Source organism: Pristiophorus japonicus, chromosome 4 (genome assembly GCF_044704955.1).
Source record: "Pristiophorus japonicus isolate sPriJap1 chromosome 4, sPriJap1.hap1, whole genome shotgun sequence".
Classification (NCBI taxonomy): domain Eukaryota; kingdom Metazoa; phylum Chordata; class Chondrichthyes; family Pristiophoridae; genus Pristiophorus; species Pristiophorus japonicus.
In genome coordinates this window covers 178,093,131-178,114,692 of record NC_091980.1, presented here as the reverse complement: position 1 = coordinate 178,114,692, position 21,562 = coordinate 178,093,131, and positions in this window count along the sequence as shown.

Genomic DNA, 21,562 nt, shown 5'->3' with positions numbered 1-21,562 from the left:
GTTCACACACTGATCCTTGTGACCAGCCCCGAGTGTGAGCTCACACGCTGATCCCTGTGACCAGCCCCGAGTGTGAGCTCACACACTGATCCTTGTGACCAGCACCAAGTGTGAGCTCAGACACTGATCCTTGTGACCAGCCTCGAGTGTGAGCTCACAAACTGATACCTGTGACCAGCCCAGTGTGAGTTCACACACTGATCCTTGTGACCAGCCGAGTGTGAGTTCACACATTGATCCCTGTGACCAGCCGAGTGTGAGCTCACACACTGATCCCTGTGACCAGCCCACAGTGTGAGCTCACACACTGATCCTTGTGACCAGCCGAGTGTGAGCTAACACACTGATCCCTGACCAACCCCGAGTGTGAGCTCACACACTGATCCATGTGTCCAGCCCCAAGTGTGAGCTCACACCACTGATCACTGACCAGCCCCGAGTCTGAGCTCACACACTGATCCCTGTGACCAGCCGAGTGTGAGCTCACACACTGACCCTAGTGACCAGCCGAGTGTGAGCTCACACGCTGATCCCTGACCAGCCTGAGTGTGAACACACACACTGATCCTTGTGATCAGCCAAGTGTGAGCTCACACACTGATCCCTGTGACCAGCCCCAAGTGTGAGCTCACACACTGATCCTTGTGACCAGCCGAGTGTGAGCTCACACACTGATCCCTGTGACCAGCCCGAGTGTGAGCGCACACACTGCTCCCTGTGAGCAGCCCTGAGTGTGAGCTCACGCACTGATCCCTGTGACTAGCCGAGTGTGAGCTCACACACTGATCCCTGTGACCAGCCGAGTGTGTGCTCACACACTGATCCTTGTGACCAGCCTAGATGAGCTCACACACTGCTCCCTGTGACCAGCCAAGTGTGAGCTCACACACTGATCCTTGTGACCAGCCCCGAGTGTGAGCTCACATGCTGATCCCTGTGACCAGCCCCGAGTGTGAGCTCACACACTGATCCTTGTGACCAGCACCAAGTGTAAGCTCAGACACTGATCCTTGTGACCAGCCTCGAGTGTGAGCTCACAAACTGATCCTGTGATCAGCTGAGTGTGAGCTCACATGCTGATCCCTGTGACCAGCTGAGTGTGAGCTCACACACCGATCCCTATGCCCAGCCCCGAGTGTGAGCTCACACACTAATCCCTGTGACCCGCCCCGAGTATGAGCTCACACACTGATCTTTGTGACCAGCCCCAAGTGTGAGTTCACACACTGATCCTTGTGACCAGCCCCGAGTGTGAGCTCACACGCTGATCCCTGTGACCAGCCCCGAGTGTGAGCTCACACACTGATCCTTGTGACCAGCACCAAGTGTGAGCTCAGACACTGATCCTTGTGACCAGCCTCGAGTGTGAGCTCACAAACTGATACCTGTGACCAGCCCAGTGTGAGTTCACACACTGATCCTTGTGACCAGCCGAGTGTGAGTTCACACATTGATCCCTGTGACCAGCCGAGTGTGAGCTCACACACTGATCCCTGTGACCAGCCCACAGTGTGAGCTCACACACTGATCCTTGTGACCAGCCGAGTGTGAGCTAACACACTGATCCCTGACCAACCCCGAGTGTGAGCTCACACACTGATCCCTGTGACCAGCCGAGTGTGATCTCACACACTGACCCTAGTGACCAGCCGAGTGTGAGCTCACACACTGATCCTTGTGACAGCCGAGTGTGAGCTCACACACTGAGCCTTGTGACAGCCGAGTGTGAGCTCACACACTGATCCTTGTGACCAGCCGAGTGAGAGCTCACACACTGATCCCTGTGACCAGCCCCGAGTGTAAACTCACACACTGACCTTGTGACCGACCCCGAGTGTGAGCTCACACACTGATCCTTGTGACCAGCCGAGTGTGAGCTCACACGCTGATCCCTGTGACCAGCCCCGAGCGTGAGCTCACACACTGATTCCTGTGACCAGCCCGAGTGTGAGCTCACACACTGATCCTTGTGACTAGCCCCGAGTGTGAGCTCACACACTGATCCCTGTGACCAGCCAAGTGTGAGCTCACACACTGATCCCTGTGACCAGCCCAGAGTGTGAGCTCACACACTGATCCTTGTGACAGCCGAGTGTGAGCTCACACACTGATCCTTGTGAGCAGCCCTGAGTGTGAGCTCACGCACTGATCCCTGTTACTAGCCGAGTGTGAGCTCACACACTGATCCCTGTGACCAGCCTGAGTGTGGCCTCACACTCTGATCCCTGTGACCAGCCGAGTGTGAGCTCACACACTGATCCTTGTGACCAGCCGAGTGTGTGCTCACACACTGATCCTTGTGACCAGCCTAGATGAGCTCACACACTGCTCCCTGTGACCAGCCAAGTGTGAGCTCACACACTGATTCTTGTGACCAGCCCCGAGTGTGAGCTCACACGCTGATCCCTGTGACCAGCCCCGAGTGTGAGCTCACACACTAATCCCTGTGACCCGCCCCGAGTATGAGCTCACACACTGATCCTTGTGACCAGCCCCGAGTGTGAGCTCACACACTGATCCTTGTGACCAGCCCCGAGTGTGAGCTCACACACTGATCCCTGTGACCAGCCCCGAGTGTGAGCTCACACACTGATCCTTGTGACCAGCACCAAGTGTGAGCTCAGACACTGATCCTTGTGACCAGCCTCGAGTGTGAGCTCACAAACTGATCCTGTGATCAGCTGAGTGTGAGCTCACATGCTGATCCCTGTGACCAGCCGAGTGTGAGCTCACACACCGATCCCTATGCCCAGCCCCGAGTGTGAGCTCACACACTAATCCCTGTGACCCGCCCCGAGTATGAGCTCACACACTGATCTTTGTGACCAGCCCCAAGTGTGAGTTCACACACTGATCCTTGTGACCAACCCCGAGTGTGAGCTCACACGCTGATCCTTGTGACCAGTCGATTGTGAGCTCACACACTGATCCCTGTGATAGCCGAGTGTGAGCTCACACACTGATCCCTGTGACCTGCCGAGTGTGAGCTCACACACTGATCCCTGTGACCAGCCCGAGTGTGAGCGCACACACTGCTCCCGGTGAGCAGCCCTGAGTGTGAGCTCACGCACTGATCCCTGTTGACTAGCCGAGTGTGAGCTCACACACTGATCCCTGTGACCAGCCTGAGTGTGACCTCACACTCTGATCCCTGTGACCAGCCGAGTGTGAGCTCACACACTGATCCTTGTGACCAGCCGAGTGTGTGCTCACACACTGATCCTTGTGACCAGCCTAGATGAGCTCACATACTGCTCCCTGTGACCAGCCCCGAGTGTGAGCTCACACACTGATCCCTGTGACCAGCCCCGAGTGTGGGCTCACACACTGATCCTTGTGACCAACCCCGAGTGTGAGCTCACACACTGATCCTTGTGACCAGCCCCGAGTGTGAGCTCACATACTGATCCCTGTGACCAGCCAAGTGTGAGCTCACACACTGATCCTTGTGACCAGCCCCGAGTGTGAGCTCACACGCTGATCCCTGTGACCAGTCCCGAGTGTGAGCTCACACACTGATCCTTGTGACCAGCACCAAGTGTGAGATCAGACACTGATCCTTGTGACCAGCCTCGAGTGTGAGCTCACAAACTGATCCTGTGATCAGCTGAGTGTGAGCTCACATGCTGATCCCTGTGACCGGCCGAGTGTGAGCTCACACACCGATCCCTATGCCCAGCCCCGAGTGTGAGCTCACACACTAATCCCTGTGAACCGCCCCGAGTATGAGCTCACACACTGATCTTTGTGACCAGCCCCAAGTGTGAGTTCACACACTGATCCTTGTGACCAGCCCCGAGTGTGAGCTCACACGCTGATCCCTGTGACCAGCCCCGAGTGTGAGCTCACACACTGATCCTTGTGACCAGCACCAAGTGTGAGCTCAGACACTGATCCTTGTGACCAGCCTCGAGTTTGAGCTCACAAACTGATACCTGTGACCAGCCCAGTGTGAGTTCACACACTGATCCTTGTGACCAGCCGAGTGTGAGTTCACACATTGATCCCTGTGACCAGCCGAGTTTGAGCTAACACACTGATCCCTGACCAACCCCGAGTGTGAGCTCACACACTGATCCATGTGTCCAGCCCCAAGTGTGAGCTCACACACTGATCACTGACCAGCCCCGAGTCTGAGCTCACACACTGACCCCTGTGACCAGCCGAGTGTGAGCTCACACACTGACCCTAGTGACCAGCCGAGTGTGAGCTCACACGCTGATCCCTGACCAGCCTGAGTGTGAACATACACACTGATCCTTGTGATCAGCCAAGTGTGAGCTCACACACTGATCCCTGTGACCAGCCCCAAGTGTGAGCTCACACACTGATCCTTGTGACAGCCGAGTGTGAGCTCACACACGAATCCTTGTGACAGCCGAGTGTGAGCTCACACACTGATCCTTGTGACCAGCCGAGTGAGAGCTCACACACTGATCCCTGTGACCAGCCCCGAGTGTGAGCTCACACACTGAACCCTGTGACCAGCCGAGTGTGAACTCACACACTGATCCCTGTGACCAGCCGAGTGTGAGCCCACTCACTGATCCCTGTGACCAGCCCGAGTGTGAGCGCACACACTGCTCCCTGTGAGCAGCCCTGAGTGTGAGCTCACGCACTGATCCCTGTGACTAGCCGAGTGTGAGCTCACACACTGATCCCTGTGACCAGCCTGAGTGTGAGATCACACACTGATTCCTGTGACCAGCCACGGGTGTGAGCTCACACACTGATCCTTGTGACCAGCCGAGTGTGCACACACTGATCCTTGTGACCAGCCTAGATGAGCTCACACACTGCTCCCTGTGACCAGCCACGTGTGAGCTCACACACTGATCCTTGTGACCAGCCCCGAGTGTGAGCTCACAAGCTGATCCCTGTGACCAGCCCCGAGTGTGAGCTCACACACTGATCTTTGTGACCAGCACCAAGTGTGAGCTCAGACACTGATCCTTGTGACCAGCCTCGAGTGTGAGCTCACAAACTGATACCTGTGACCAGCCCAGTGTGAGTTCACACACTGATCCTTGTGACCAGCCGAGTGTGAGTTCACACATTGATCCCTGTGACCAGCCGAGTGTGAGCTCACACACTGATCCCTGTGACCAGCCGAGTGTGAGCTAACACACTGATCCCTGACCAACCCCGAGTGTGAGCTCACACACTGATCCATGTGTCCAGCCCCAAGTGTGAGCTCACACCACTGATCACTGACCAGCCCCGAGTCTGAGCTCACACACTGATCCTTGTGACCAGCCGAGTGAGAGTTCACACATTGATCCCTGTGACCAGCCGAGTGTGAGCTCACACACTGATCCCTGTGACCAGCCAACAGTGTGAGCTCACACACTGATCCTTGTGACCAGCCGAGTGTGAGCTAACACACTGATCACTGACCAGCCCCGAGTCTGAACTCACACACTGATCCCTGTGACCAGCCGAGTGTGAGCTCACACACTGACCCTAGTGACCAGCCGAGTGTGAGATCACACGCTGATCCCTGACCAGCCTGAGTGTGAACACACACACTGATCCTTGTGATCAGCCAAGTGTGAGCTCACACACTGATCCCTGTGACCAGCCCCAAGTGTGAGCTCACACACTGATCCTTGTGACCAGTCGATTGTGAGCTCACACACTGATCTTTGTGACAGCCGAGTGTGAGCTCACACACTGATCCTTGTGACAGCCGAGTGTGAGCTCACACACTGATCCTTGTGACCGACCCCGAGTGTGAGCTCACACACTGATCCTTGTGACCAGCCGAGTGTGAGCTCACATGCTGATCCCTGTGACCAGCCCCGAGTGTGAGCTCACACACTGATTCCTGTGACCAGCCCCGAGTGTGAGCTCACACACTGATTCCTGTGACCAGCCCGAGTGTGAGCTCACACACTGATCCCTGTGACCAGCCCCAAGTGTGAGCTCACACACTGATCCTTGTGACCAGTCGATTGTGAGCTCACACACTGATCCTTGTGACAGCCGAGTGTGAGCTCACACACTGATCCTTGTGACAGCCGAGTGTGAGCTCACACACTGATCCTTGTGACCGACCCCGAGTGTGAGCTCACACACTGACCTTGTGACCGACACCGAGTGTGAACTCACACACTGATCCTTGTGACCAGCCGAGTGTGAGCTCACATGCTGATCCCTGTGACCAGCCCCGAGTGTGAGCTCACACACTGATTCCTGTGACCAGCCCGAGTGTGAGCTCACACACAGATCCCTGTGACCAGCCCCAAGTGTGAGCTCACACACTGATCCTTGTGACCAGTCGATTGTGAGCTCACACACTGATCCTTGTGATAGCCGAGTGTGAGCTCACACACTGATCCTTGTGACAGCCAAGTGTGAGCTCACACACTGATCCTTGTGACCAGCCGAGTATGAGCTCACAGACTGATCCCTGTGACCAGCCCAGAGTGTGAGCTCACACACTGATCCTTGTGACAGCCGAGTGTGAGCTCACACACTGATCCTTGTGACAGCCGAGTGTGAGCTCACACACTGATCCCTGTGACCAGCCGAGTGTGAGCTCACACACTGAACCCTGTGACCAGCCGAGTGTGAACTCACACACTGATCCCTGTGACCAGCCGAGTGTGAGCTCACACACTGATCCCTGTGACCAGCCCGAATGTGAGCGCACACACTGCTCCCTGTGAGCAGCCCTGAGTGAGAGCTCACGCACTGATCCCTGTGACTAGCCGAGTGTGAGCTCACACACTGATCCCTGTGACCAGCCTGAGTGTGACCTCACACTCTGATCCCTGTGACCAGCCGAGTGTGAGCTCACACACTTATCCTTGTGACCAGCCGAGTGTGTGCTCACACACTGATCCTTGTGACCAGCCTAGATGAGCTCACACACTGCTCCCTGTGACCAGCCCCGAGTGTGAGCTCACACACTGATCCCTGTGACCAGCCCCGAGCGTGGGCTCACATACTGATCCTTGTGACCAACCCCGAGTGTGAGCTCACACACTGATCCTTGTGACCAGCCCCGAGTGTGATCTCACATACTGATCCCTGTGACCAGCCAAGTGTGAGCTCACACACTGATCCTTGTGACCAGCCCCGAGTGTGAGCTCACACGCTGATCCCTGTGACCAGCCCCGAGTGTGAGCTCACACACTGATCCTTGTGACCAGCACCAAGTGTGAGCTCAGACACTGATCCTTGTGACCAGCCTCGAGTGTGAGCTCACAAACTGATCCTGTGATCAACTGAGTGTGAGCTCACATGCTGATCCCTGTGACCAGCCGAGTGTGAGCTCGCACACCGATCCCTATGCCCAGCCCCGAGTGTGAGCTCACACACTAATCCCTGTGACCCGCCCCGAGTATGAGCTCACACACTGATCTTTGTGACCAGCCCCAAGTGTGAGTTCACACACTGATCCCTGTGACCAGCCCCGAGTGTGAGCTCACACACTGATCCTTGTGACCAGCACCAAGTGTGAGCTCAGACACTGATCCTTGTGACCAGCCTCGAATGTGAGCTCACAAACTGATACCTGTGACCAGCCCAGTGTGACTTCACACACTGATTCTTGTGACCAGCCGAGTGTGAGTTCACACATTGATCCCTGTGACCAGCCGAGTGTGAGCTCACATGCTGATCCCTGTGACCAGCCCCGAGTGTGAGCTCACACACTGATTCCTGTGACCAGCCCGAGTGTGAGCTCACACACAGATCCCTGTGACCAGCCCCAAGTGTGAGCTCACACACTGATCCTTGTGACCAGTCGATTGTGAGCTCACACACTGATCCTTGTGATAGCCGAGTGTGAGCTCACACACTGATCCTTGTGACAGCCAAGTGTGAGCTCACACACTGATCCTTGTGACCAGCCGAGTATGAGCTCACAGACTGATCCCTGTGACCAGCCCAGAGTGTGAGCTCACACACTGATCCTTGTGACAGCCGAGTGTGAGCTCACACACTGATCCTTGTGACAGCCGAGTGTGAGCTCACACACTGATCCCTGTGACCAGCCGAGTGTGAGCTCACACACTGAACCCTGTGACCAGCCGAGTGTGAACTCACACACTGATCCCTGTGACCAGCCGAGTGTGAGCTCACACACTGATCCCTGTGACCAGCCCGAATGTGAGCGCACACACTGCTCCCTGTGAGCAGCCCTGAGTGAGAGCTCACGCACTGATCCCTGTGACTAGCCGAGTGTGAGCTCACACACTGATCCCTGTGACCAGCCTGAGTGTGACCTCACACTCTGATCCCTGTGACCAGCCGAGTGTGAGCTCACACACTGATCCTTGTGACCAGCCGAGTGTGTGCTCACACACTGATCCTTGTGGCCAGCCTAGATGAGCTCACACACTGCTCCCTGTGACCAGCCCCGAGTGTGAGCTCACACACTGATCCCTGTGACCAGCCCCGAGCGTGGGCTCACATACTGATCCTTGTGACCAACCCCGAGTGTGAGCTCACACACTGATCCTTGTGACCAGCCCCGAGTGTGATCTCACATACTGATCCCTGTGACCAGCCAAGTGTGAGCTCACACACTGATCCTTGTGACCAGCCCCGAGTGTGAGCTCACACGCTGATCCCTGTGACCAGCCCCGAGTGTGAGCTCACACACTGATCCTTGTGACCAGCACCAAGTGTGAGCTCAGACACTGATCCTTGTGACCAGCCTCGAGTGTGAGCTCACAAACTGATCCTGTGATCAACTGAGTGTGAGCTCACATGCTGATCCCTGTGACCAGCCGAGTGTGAGCTCGCACACCGATCCCTATGCCCAGCCCCGAGTGTGAGCTCACACACTAATCCCTGTGACCCGCCCCGAGTATGAGCTCACACACTGATCTTTGTGACCAGCCCCAAGTGTGAGTTCACACACTGATCCCTGTGACCAGCCCCGAGTGTGAGCTCACACACTGATCCTTGTGACCAGCACCAAGTGTGAGCTCAGACACTGATCCTTGTGACCAGCCTCGAATGTGAGCTCACAAACTGATACCTGTGACCAGCCCAGTGTGACTTCACACACTGATTCTTGTGACCAGCCGAGTGTGAGTTCACACATTGATCCCTGTGACCAGCCGAGTGTGAGCTAACACACTGATCCCTGACCAACCCCGAGTGTGAGCTCACACACTGATCCATGTGTCCAGCCACAAGTGTGAGCTCACACACTGATCACTGACCAGCCCCGAGTCTGAGCTCACACACTGATCCCTGTGACCAGCCGAGTGTGAGCTCACACACTGACCCTAGTGACCAGCCGAGTGTGAGCTCACACGCTGATCCCTGACCAGCCTGAGTGTGAACACACACACTGATCCTTGTGATCAGCCAAGTGTGAGCTCACACACTGATCCCTGTGACCAGCCCCAAGTGTGAGCTCACACACTGATCCTTGTGACAGCCGATTGTGAGCTCACATACTGATCCTTGTGACAGCCGAGTGTGAGCTCACACACTGATCCTTGTGACCAGCCGAGTGAGAGCTCACACACTGATCCCTGTGACCAGCCCCAAGTGTGAGCTCACACACTGAACCCTGTGACCAGCCGAGTGTGAACTCACACACTGATCCCTGTGACCAGCCGAGTGTGAGCTCACACACTGATCCCTGTGACCAGCCCGAGTGTGAGCGCACACACTGCTCCCTGTGAGCAGCCCTGAGTGTGAGCTCACGCACTGATCCCTGTGACTAGCCGAGTGTGAGCTCACACACTGATCCCTGTGACCAGCCTGAGTGTGACCTCACACTCTGATCCCTGTGACCAGCCGAGTGTGAGCTCACACACTGATCCTTGTGACCAGCCGAGTGTGTGCTCACACACTGATCCTTGTGACCAGCCTAGATGAGCTCACACACTGCTCCCTGTGACCAGCCCCGAGTGTGAGCTCACACACTGATCCCTGTGACCAGCCTGAGTGTGACCTCACACTCTGATCCCTGTGACCAGCCGAGTGTGAGCTCACACACTGATCCTTGTGACCAGCCGAGTGTGTGCTCACACACTGATCCTTGTGACCAGCCTAGATGAGCTCACACACTGATCCTTGTGACCAGCCCCGAGTGTGAGCTCACACGCTGATCCCTGTGACCAGCCCCGAGTGTGAGCTCACACACTGATCCCTGTGACCAGCACCAAGTGTGAGCTCAGACACTGATCCTTGTGACCAGCCTCGAGTGTGAGCTCACAAACTGATCCTGTGACCAGCTGAGTGTGAGGTCACATGCTGATCCCTGTGACCAGCCGAGTGTGAGCTCACACACCGATCCCTATGCCCAGCCCCGAGTGTGAGCTCACACACTAATCCCTGTGACCCACCCCGAGTATGAGCTCACACACTGATCTTTGTGACCAGCCCCAAGTGTGAGTTCACACACTGATCCTTGTGACCAGCCCCGAGTGTGAGCTCACACGCTGATCCCTGTGACCAGCCCCGAGTGTGAGCTCACACACTGATCCTTGTGACCAGCACCAAGTGTGAGCTCAGACACTGATCCTTGTGACCAGCCTCGAGTGTGAGCTCACAAACTGATAGCTGTGACCAGCCCAGTGTGAGTTCACACACTGATCCTTGTGACCAGCCGACTGTGAGTTAACACATTGATCCCTGTGACCAGCCGAGTGTGAGCTCACACACTGATCCCTGTGACCAGCCCACAGTGTGAGCTCACACACTGATCCTTGTGACCAGCCGAGTGTGAGCTAACACACTGATCCCTGACCAACCCCGAGTGTGAGCTCACACACTGATCCATGTGTCCAGCCCCAAGTGTGAGCTCACACCACTGATTACTGACCAGCCCCGAGTCTGAGCTCACACACTGATCCCTGTGACCAGCCGAGTGTGAGCTCACACACTGATCCCTGTGACCAGCCCCGAGTGTGGGCTCACACACTGATCCTTGTGACCAACCCCGAGTGTGAGCTCACACACTGATCCCTGTGACCAGCCCCGAGTGTGAGCTCACATACTGATCCCTGTGACCAGCCAAGTGTGAGCTCACACACTGATCCTTGTGACCAGCCCCGAGTGTGAGCTCACACGCTGATCCCTGTGACCAGCCCCGAGTGTGAGCTCACACACTGATCCTTGTGACCAGCACCAAGTGTGAGCTCAGACACTGATCCTTGTGACCAGCCTCGAGTGTGAGCTCACAAACTGATCCTGTGATCAACTGAGTGTGAGCTCACATGCTGATCCCTGTGACCAGCCGAGTGTGAGCTCACACACCGATCCCTATGCCCAGCCCCGAGTGTGAGCTCACACACTAATCCCTGTGACCCGCCCCGAGTATGAGCTCACACACTGATCTTTGTGACCAGCCCCAAGTGTGAGTTCACACACTGATCCTTGTGACCAGCCCCGAGTGTGAGCTCACACGCTGATCCCTGTGACCAGCCCCGAGTGTGAGCTCACACACTGATCCTTGTGACCAGCACCAAGTGTGAGCTCAGACACTGATCCTTGTGACCAGCCTCGAGTGTGAGCTCACAAACTGATACCTGTGACCAGCCCAGTGTGACTTCACACACTGATCCTTGTGACCAGCCGAGTGTGAGTTCACACATTGATCGCTGTGACCAGCCGAGTGTGAGCTAACACACTGATCCCTGACCAACCCCGAGTGTGAGCTCACACACTGATCCATGTGTCCAGCCCCAAGTGTGAGCTCACACACTGATCACTGACCAGCCCCGAATCTGAGCTCACACACTGATCCTTGTGACCAGCCAAGTGTGAGCTCACACACTGATCCTTGTGACCAGCCCCGAGTGTGAGCTCACACGCTGATCCCTGTGACCAGCCCCGAGTGTGAGCTCACACACTGATCCTTGTGACCAGCCTCGAGTGTGAGCTCACAAACTGATCCTGTGATCAACTGAGTGTGAGCTCACATGCTGATCCCTGTGACCAGCCGAGTGTGAGCTCACACACCGATCCCTATGCCCAGCCCCGAGTGTGAGCTCACACACTAATCCCTGTGACCCGCCCCGAGTATGAGCTCACACACTGATCTTTGTGACCAGCCCCAAGTGTGAGTTCACACACTGATCCTTGTGACCAGCCCCGAGTGTGAGCTCACACACTGATCCCTGTGACCAGCCCCGAGTGTGAGCTCACACACTGATCCTTGTGACCAGCACCAAGTGTGAGCTCAGACACTGATCCTTGTGACCAGCCTCGAGTGTGAGCTCACAAACTGATGCCAGTGACCAGCCCAGTGTGACTTCACACACTGATCCTTGTGACCAGCCGAGTGTGAGTTCACACATTGATCCCTGTGACCAGCCGAGTGTGAGCTCACACACTGACCCTAGTGACCAGCCGAGTGTGAGCTCACACGCTGATCCCTGACCAGCCTGAGTGTGAACACACACACTGATCCTTGTGATCAGCCAAGTGTGAGCTCACACACTGATCCCTGTGACCAGCCCCAAGTGTGAGCTCACACACTGATCCTTGTGACAGCCGATTGTGAGCTCACACACTGATCCTTGTGACAGCCGAGTGTGAGCTCACACACGGCTCCCTGTGAGCAGCCCTGAGTGTGAGCTCACGCACTGATCCCTGTGACTAGCCGAGTGTGAGCTCACACACTGATCCCTGTGACCAGCCTGAGTGTGACCTCACACTCTGATCCCTGTGACCAGCCGAGTGTGAGCTCACACACTGATCCTTGTGACCAGCCGAGTGTGTGCTCACACACTGATCCTTGTGACCAGCCTAGATGAGCTCACACACTGCTCCCTGTGACCAGCCCCGAGCGTGAGCTCACACACTGATCCTTGTGACCAGCCTAGATGAGCTCACACACTGCTCCCTGTGACCAGCCCCGAGCATGAGCTCACACACTGATTCCTGTGACCAGCCCGAGTGTGAGCTCACACACTGATCCTTGTGACTAGCCCCGAGTGTGAGCTCACATACTGATCCCTGTGACCAGCCAAGTGTGAGCTCACACACTGATCCCTGTGACCAGCCCAGAGTGTGAGCTCACACACTGATCCTTGTGACAGCCAAGTGTGAGCTCACACACTGATCCTTGTGACAGCCGAGTGTGAGCACACACACTGATTCCTGTGACCAGCCGAGTGAGAGCTCACACACTGATCCCTGTGACCAGCCCCGAGTGTGAGCTCACACACTGAACCCTGTGACCAGCCGAGTGTGAGCTTACACACTGATCTCTGTGACCAGCCCGAGTGTGATCGCACACACTGCTCCCTGTGAGCAGCCCTGAGTGTGAGCTCACGCACTGATCTCTGTGACTAGCCGAGTGTGAGCTCACACACTGATCCCTGTGACCAGCCTGAGTGTGACCTCACACTCTGATCCCTGTGACCAGCCGAGTGTGAGCTCACACACTGATCCTTGTGACCAGCCGAGTGTGTGCTCACACACTGATCCTTGTGACCAGCCTAGATGAGCTCACACACTGCTCCCTGTGACCAGCCAAGTGTGAGCTCACACACTGATCCTTGTGACCAGCCCCGAGTGTGAGCTCACACGCTGATCCCTGTGACCAGCGCCGAGTGTGAGCTCACACACTGATCCTTGTGACCAGCACCAAGTGTGAGCTCAGACACTGATCCTTGTGACCAGCCTCGAGTGTGAGCTCACAAACTGATCCTGTGATCAGCTGAGTGTGAGCTCACATGCTGATCCCTGTGACCAGCCGAGTGTGAGCTCACACACCGATCCCTATGCCCAGCCCCGAGTGTGAGCTCACACACTAATCCCTGTGACCCGCCCCGAGTATGAGCTCACACACTGATCTTTGTGACCAGCCCCAAGTGTGAGTTCACACACTGATCCTTGTGACCAGCCCCGAGTGTGAGCTCACACGCTGATCCCTGTGACCAGCCCCGAGTGTGAGTTCACACACTGATCCTTGTGACCAGCCGAGTGTGAGTTCACACATTGATCCCTGTGACCAGCCGAGTGTGAGCTCACACACTGATCCCTGTGACCAGCCCACAGTGTGAGCTCACACACTGATGCTTGTGACCAGCCGAGTGTGAGCTAACACACTGATCCCTGACCAACCCCGAGTGTGAGCTCACACACTGATCCATGTGTCCAGCCCCAAGTGTGAGCTCACACCACTGATCACTGACCAGCCCCGAGTCTGAGCTCATACACTGATCCCTGTGACCAGCCGAGTGTGAGCTCACACACTGACCCTAGTGACCAGCCGAGTGTGAGCTCACACACTGATCCTTGTGACCAGCCGAGTGAGAGCTCACACACTGATCCCTGTGACCAGCCCCAAGTGTGTGCTCACACACTGATCCTTGTGACAGCCGAGTGTGAGCTCACACACTGATCCTTGTGACCGACCCCAAGTGTGAGCTCACACACTGACCTTGTGACCGACCCCGAGTGTGAGCTCACACACTGATCCTTGTGACCAGCCGAGTGTGAGCTCACACGCTGATCCCTGTGACCAGCCCCGAGTGTGAGCTCACACACTGATTCCTGTGACCAGCCCGAGTGTGAGCTCACACACAGATCCCTGTGACCAGCCCCAAGTGTGAGCTCACACACTGATCCTTGTGACCAGTCGATTGTGAGCTCACACACTGATCCTTGTGATAGCCGAGTGTGAGCTCACACACTGATCCTTGTGACAGCCGATTGTGAGCTCACACACTGATTCTTGTGACCAGCCGAGTGTGTGCTCACACACTGATCCTTGTGACCAGCCTAGATGAGCTCACACACTGCTCCCTGTGACCAGCCCCGAGCGTGAGCTCACACACTGATCCTTGTGACCAGCCTAGATGAGCTCACACACTGCTCCCTGTGACCAGCCCCGAGCGTGAGCTCACACACTGATTCCTGTGACCAGCCCGAGTGTGAGCTCACACACTGATCCTTGTGACTAGCCCCGAGTGTGAGCTCACATACTGATCCCTGTGACCAGCCAAGTGTGAGCTCACACACTGATCCCTGTGACCAGCCCAGAGTGTGAGCTCACACACTGATCCTTGTGACAGCCAAGTGTGAGCTCACACACTGATCCTTGTGACAGCCGAGTGTGAGCACACACACTGATTCCTGTGACCAGCCGAGTGAGAGCTCACACACTGATCCCTGTGACCAGCCCCGAGTGTGAGCTCACACACTGAACCCTGTGACCAGCCGAGTGTGAGCTTACACACTGATCTCTGTGACCAGCCCGAGTGTGATCGCACACACTGCTCCCTGTGAGCAGCCCTGAGTGTGAGCTCACGCACTGATCTCTGTGACTAGCCGAGTGTGAGCTCACACACTGATCCCTGTGACCAGCCTGAGTGTGACCTCACACTCTGATCCCTGTGACCAGCCGAGTGTGAGCTCACACACTGATCCTTGTGACCAGCCGAGTGTGTGCTCACACACTGATCCTTGTGACCAGCCTAGATGAGCTCACACACTGCTCCCTGTGACCAGCCAAGTGTGAGCTCACACACTGATCCTTGTGACCAGCCCCGAGTGTGAGCTCACACGCTGATCCCTGTGACCAGCGCCGAGTGTGAGCTCACACACTGATCCTTGTGACCAGCACCAAGTGTGAGCTCAGACACTGATCCTTGTGACCAGCCTCGAGTGTGAGCTCACAAACTGATCCTGTGATCAGCTGAGTGTGAGCTCACATGCTGATCCCTGTGACCAGCCGAGTGTGAGCTCACACACCGATCCCTATGCCCAGCCCCGAGTGTGAGCTCACACACTAATCCCTGTGACCCGCCCCGAGTATGAGCTCACACACTGATCTTTGTGACCAGCCCCAAGTGTGAGTTCACACACTGATCCTTGTGACCAGCCCCGAGTGTGAGCTCACACGCTGATCCCTGTGACCAGCCCCGAGTGTGAGTTCACACACTGATCCTTGTGACCAGCCGAGTGTGAGTTCACACATTGATCCCTGTGACCAGCCGAGTGTGAGCTCACACACTGATCCCTGTGACCAGCCCACAGTGTGAGCTCACACACTGATGCTTGTGACCAGCCGAGTGTGAGCTAACACACTGATCCCTGACCAACCCCGAGTGTGAGCTCACACACTGATCCATGTGTCCAGCCCCAAGTGTGAGCTCACACCACTGATCACTGACCAGCCCCGAGTCTGAGCTCATACACTGATCCCTGTGACCAGCCGAGTGTGAGCTCACACACTGACCCTAGTGACCAGCCGAGTGTGAGCTCACACACTGATCCTTGTGACCAGCCGAGTGAGAGCTCACACACTGATCCCTGTGACCAGCCCCAAGTGTGTGCTCACACACTGATCCTTGTGACAGCCGAGTGTGAGCTCACACACTGATCCTTGTGACCGACCCCAAGTGTGAGCTCACACACTGACCTTGTGACCGACCCCGAGTGTGAGCTCACACACTGATCCTTGTGACCAGCCGAGTGTGAGCTCACACGCTGATCCCTGTGACCAGCCCCGAGTGTGAGCTCACACACTGATTCCTGTGACCAGCCCGAGTGTGAGCTCACACACAGATCCCTGTGACCAGCCCCAAGTGTGAGCTCACACACTGATCCTTGTGACCAGTCGATTGTGAGCTCACACACTGATCCTTGTGATAGCCGAGTGTGAGCTCACACACTGATCCTTGTGACAGCCGATTGTGAGCTCACACACTGATTCTTGTGACCAGCCGAGTGTGAGCTCACACACTGATCCTTGTGACGGCCGAGTGTGAGCTCACACACTGATCCTTGTGACAGCCGAGTGTGAGCTCACACACTGATCCCTGTGACCAGCCGAGTGTGAGCTCACACACTGAACCCTGCGACCAGCCGAGTGTGAACTCACACACTGATCCCTGTGACCAGCCGAGTGTGAGCTCACACACTGATCCCTGTGACCAGCCCGAGTATGAGCGCACACACTGCTCCCTGTGAGCAGCCCTGAGTGTGAGCTCACACACTGATCCCTGTGACCAGCCTGAGTGTGACCTCACACTCTGATCCTTGTGACCAGCCGAGTGTGAGCTCACACACTGACCCTTGTGACCAGCCGAGTGTGTGCTCACACACTGATCCTTGTGACCAGCCTAGATGAGCTCACACACTGCTTCTGTGACCAGCCCCGAGTGTGAGCTCACACACTGATCCTTGTGACCAGCACCAAGTGTGAGCTCAGACACTGATCCTTGTGACCAGCCTCGAGTGTGAGCTCACAAACTGATCCTGTGATCAGCTGAGTGTGAGCTCACATGCTGATCCCTGTGACCAGCCGAGTGTGAGCTCACACCCCGATCCCTATGCACAGCCCCGAGTGTGAGCTCACACACTAATCCCTGTGACCCGCCCCGAGTATGAGCTCACACACTGATCTTTGTGACCAGCCCCAAGTGTGAGTTCACACACTGATCCTTGTGACCAGCCCCGAGTGTGAGCTCACACGCTGATCCCTGTGACCAGCCCCGAGTGTGAGCTCACACACTGATCCTTGTGACCAGCACCAAGTGTGAGCTCAGACACTGATCCTTGTGACCAGCCTCGAGTGTGAGCTCACAAACTGATACCTGTGACCAGCCCAGTGTGAGTTCACACACTGATCCTTGTGACCAGCCGAGTGTGAGTTCACACATTGATCCCTGTGACCAGCCGAGTGTGAGCTAACACACTGATCCCTGACCAACCCCGAGTGTGAGCTCACACACTGATCCATGTGTCCAGCCCCAAGTGTGAGCTCACACACTGATCACTGACCAGCCCCGAGTCTGAGCTCACACACTGATCCCTGTGACCAGCCGAGTGTGAGCTCACACACTGACCCTAGTGACCAGCCGAGTGTGAGCTCACACGCTGATCCCTGACCAGCCTGAGTGTGAACACACACACTGATCCTTGTGATCAGCCAAGTGTGAGCTCACACACTGATCCCTGTGACCAGCCCCAAGTGTGAGCTCACACACTGATCCTTGTGACAGCCGAGTGTGAGCTCACACACTGATCCTTGTGACAGCCGAGTGTGAGCTCACACACTGATCCTTGTGACCAGCCGAGTGAGAGCTCACACACTGATCCCTGTGACCAGCCCCGAGTGTGAGCTCACACACTGAACCCTGTGACCAGCCGAGTGTGAACTCACACACTGATCCCTGTGACCAGCCGAGTGTGAGCTCACACACTGATCCCTGTGACCAGCCCGAGTGTGAGCGCACACACTGCTCCCTGTGAGCAGCCCTGAGTGTGAGCTCACGCACTGATCCCTGTGACTAGCCGAGTGTGAGCTCACACACTGATCCCTGTGACCAGCCTGAGTGTGACCTCACACTCTGATCCCTGTGACCAGCCGAGTGTGAGCTCACACACTGATCCTTGTGACCAGCCGAGTGTGTGCTCACACACTGATCCTTGTGACCAGCCTAGATGAGCTCACACACTGCTCCCTGTGACCAGCCAAATGTGAGCTCACACACTGATCCTTGTGACCAGCCCCGAGTGTGAGCTCACACGCTGATCCCTGTGACCAGCCCCGAGTGTGAGCTCACACACTGATCCTTGTGACCAGCACCAAGTGTGAGCTCAGACACTGATCCTTGTGACCAGCCTCGAGTGTGAGCTCACAAACTGATCCTGTGATCAGCTGAGTGTGAGCTCACATGCTGATCCCTGTGACCAGCCGAGTGTGAGCTCACACACCGATCCCTATGCCCAGCCCCGAGTGTGAGCTCACACACTAATCCCTGTGACCCGCCCCGAGTATGAGCTCACACACTGATCTTTGTGACCAGCCCCAAGTGTGAGTTCACAGACTAATCCTTGTGACCAGCCCCGAGTGTGAGCTCACACGCTGATCCCTGTGACCAGCCCCGAGTGTGAGCTCACACACTGATCCTTGTGACCAGCCTCGAGTGTGAGCTCACAAACTGATACCTGTGACCAGCCCAGTGTGAGTTCACACACTGATCCTTGTGACAGCCGAGTGTGAGCTCACACACTGATCCTTGTGACAGCCGAGTGTGAGCTCACACACTGATCCTTGTGACCAGCCGAGTGAGAGCTCACACACTGATCCCTTTGACCAGCCCCGAATGTGAGCTCACACACTGAACGCTGTGACCAGCCGAGTGTGAACTCACACACTGATCCCTGTGACCAGCCGAGTGTGAGCTCACACACTGATCCCTGTGACCAGCCCGAGTGTGAGCGCACACACTGCTCCCTGTGAGCAGCCCTGAGTGTGAGCTCACGCACTGATCCCTGTTACTAGCCGAGTGTGAGCTCACACACTGATCCCTGTGACCAGCCTGAGTGTGGCCTCACACTCTGATCCCTGTGACCAGCCGAGTGTGAGCTCACACACTGATCCTTGTGACCAGCCGAGTGTGTGCTCACACACTGATCCTTGTGACCAGCCTAGATGAGCTCACACACTGCTCCCTGTGACCAGCCAAGTGTGAGCTCACACACTGATCCTTGTGACCAGCCCCGAGTGTGAGCTCACACGCTGATCCCTGTGACCAGCCCCGAGTGTGAGCTCACACACTGATCCTTGTGACCAGCACCAAGTGTGAGCTCAGACACTGATCCTTGTGACCAGCCTCGAGTGTGAGCTCACAAACTGATCCTGTGATCAGCTGAGTGTGAGCTCACATGCTGATCCCTGTGACCAGCCGAGTGTGAGCTCGCACACCGATCCCTATGCCCAGCCCCGAGTGTGAGCTCACACACTAATCCCTGTGACCCGCCCCGAGTATGAGCTCACACACTGATCTTTGTGACCAGCCCCAAGTGTGAGTTCACACACTGATCCTTGTGACCAGCCCCGAGTGTGAGCTCACACGCTGATCCCTGTGACCAGCCCCGAGTGTGAGCTCACACACTGATCCTTGTGACCAGCCTCGATTGTGAGCTCACAAACTGATACCTGTGACCAGCCCAGTGTGAGTTCACACACTGATCCTTGTGACCAGCCGAGTGTGAGTTCACACATTGATCCCTGTGACCAGCCGAGTGTGAGCTCACACACTGATCCCTGTGACCAGCCCACAGTGTGACCTCACACACTGATCCTTGTGACCAGCCGAGTGTGAGCTAACACACTGATCCCTGACCAACCCCGAGTGTGAGCTCACACACTGATCCATGTGTCCAGCCCCAAGTGTGAGCTCACACCACTGATCACTGACCAGCCCCGAGTCTGAGCTCACACACTGATCCCTGTGACCAGCCGAGTGTGAGCTCACACACTTACCCTAGTGACCAGCCGAGTGTGAGCTCACACACTGATCCCTGTGACCAGCCCCAAGTGTGAGCTCACACACTGATCCTTGTGACCAGTCGATTGTGAGCTCACACACTGCTCCTTGTGACAGCCGAGTGTGAGCTCACACACTGATCCTTGTGACAGCCGAGTGTGAGCTCACACACTGATCCTTGTGACCAGCCGAGTGAGAGCTCACACACTGATCCCTGTGACCAGCCCCGAGTGTGAGCTCACACACTGACCTTGTGACCGACCTCGAGTGTGAGCTCACACACTGATCCTTGTGACCAGCCGAGTGTGAGCTGACACGCTGATCCCTATGACCAGCCCCGAGTGTGAGCTCACACACTGAACCCTGTGACCAGCCGATTGTGAGCTCACACACTGATCCCTGTGACCAGCCCGAGTGTGAGCGCACACACTGCTCCCTGTGAGCAGCCCTGAGTGTGAGCTCACGCACTGATCCCTGTGACTAGCCGAGTGTGAGCTCACACACTGATCCCTGTGACCAGCCTGAGTGTGACCTCACACTCTGATCCCTGTGACCAGCCGAGTGTGAGCTCACACACTGATCCTTGTGACCAGCCGAGTGTGTGCTCACACACTGATCCTTGTGACCAGCCTAGATGAGCTCACACACTGCTCCCTGTGACCAGCCAAGTGTGAGCTCACACACTGATCCTTGTGACCAGCCCCGAGTGTGAGCTCACACGCTGATCCCTGTGACCAGCCCCGAGTGTGAGCTCACACACTGATCCTTGTGACCAGCACCAAGTGTGAGCTCAGACACTGATCCTTGTGACCAGCCTCGAGTGGGAGCTCACAAACTGATCCTGTGATCAGCTGAGTGTGAGCTCACATGCTGATCCCTGTGACCAGCCGAGTGTGAGCTCACACACCGATCCCTATGCCCAGCCCCGAGTGTGAGCTCACACACTAATCCCTGTGACCCACCCCGAGTATGAGCTCACACACTGATCTTTGTGACCAGCCCCAAGTGTGAGTTCACACACTGATCCTTGTGACCAGCCCCGAGTGTGAGCTCACACGCTGATCCCTGTGACCAGCCCCGAGTGTGAGCTCACACACTAATCCCTGTGACCCGCCCCGAGTATGAGCTCACACACTGATCTTTGTGACCAGCCCCAAGTGTGAGTTCACACACTGATCCTTGTGACCAGCCCCGAGTGTGAGCTCACACGCTGATCCCTGTGACCAGCCCCGAGTGTGAGCTCACACACTGATCCTTGTGACCAGCCCCGAGTGTGAGCTCACACGCTGATCCCTGTGACCAGCCCCGAGTGTGAGCTCACACACTGATCCTTGTGACCAGCACCAAGTGTG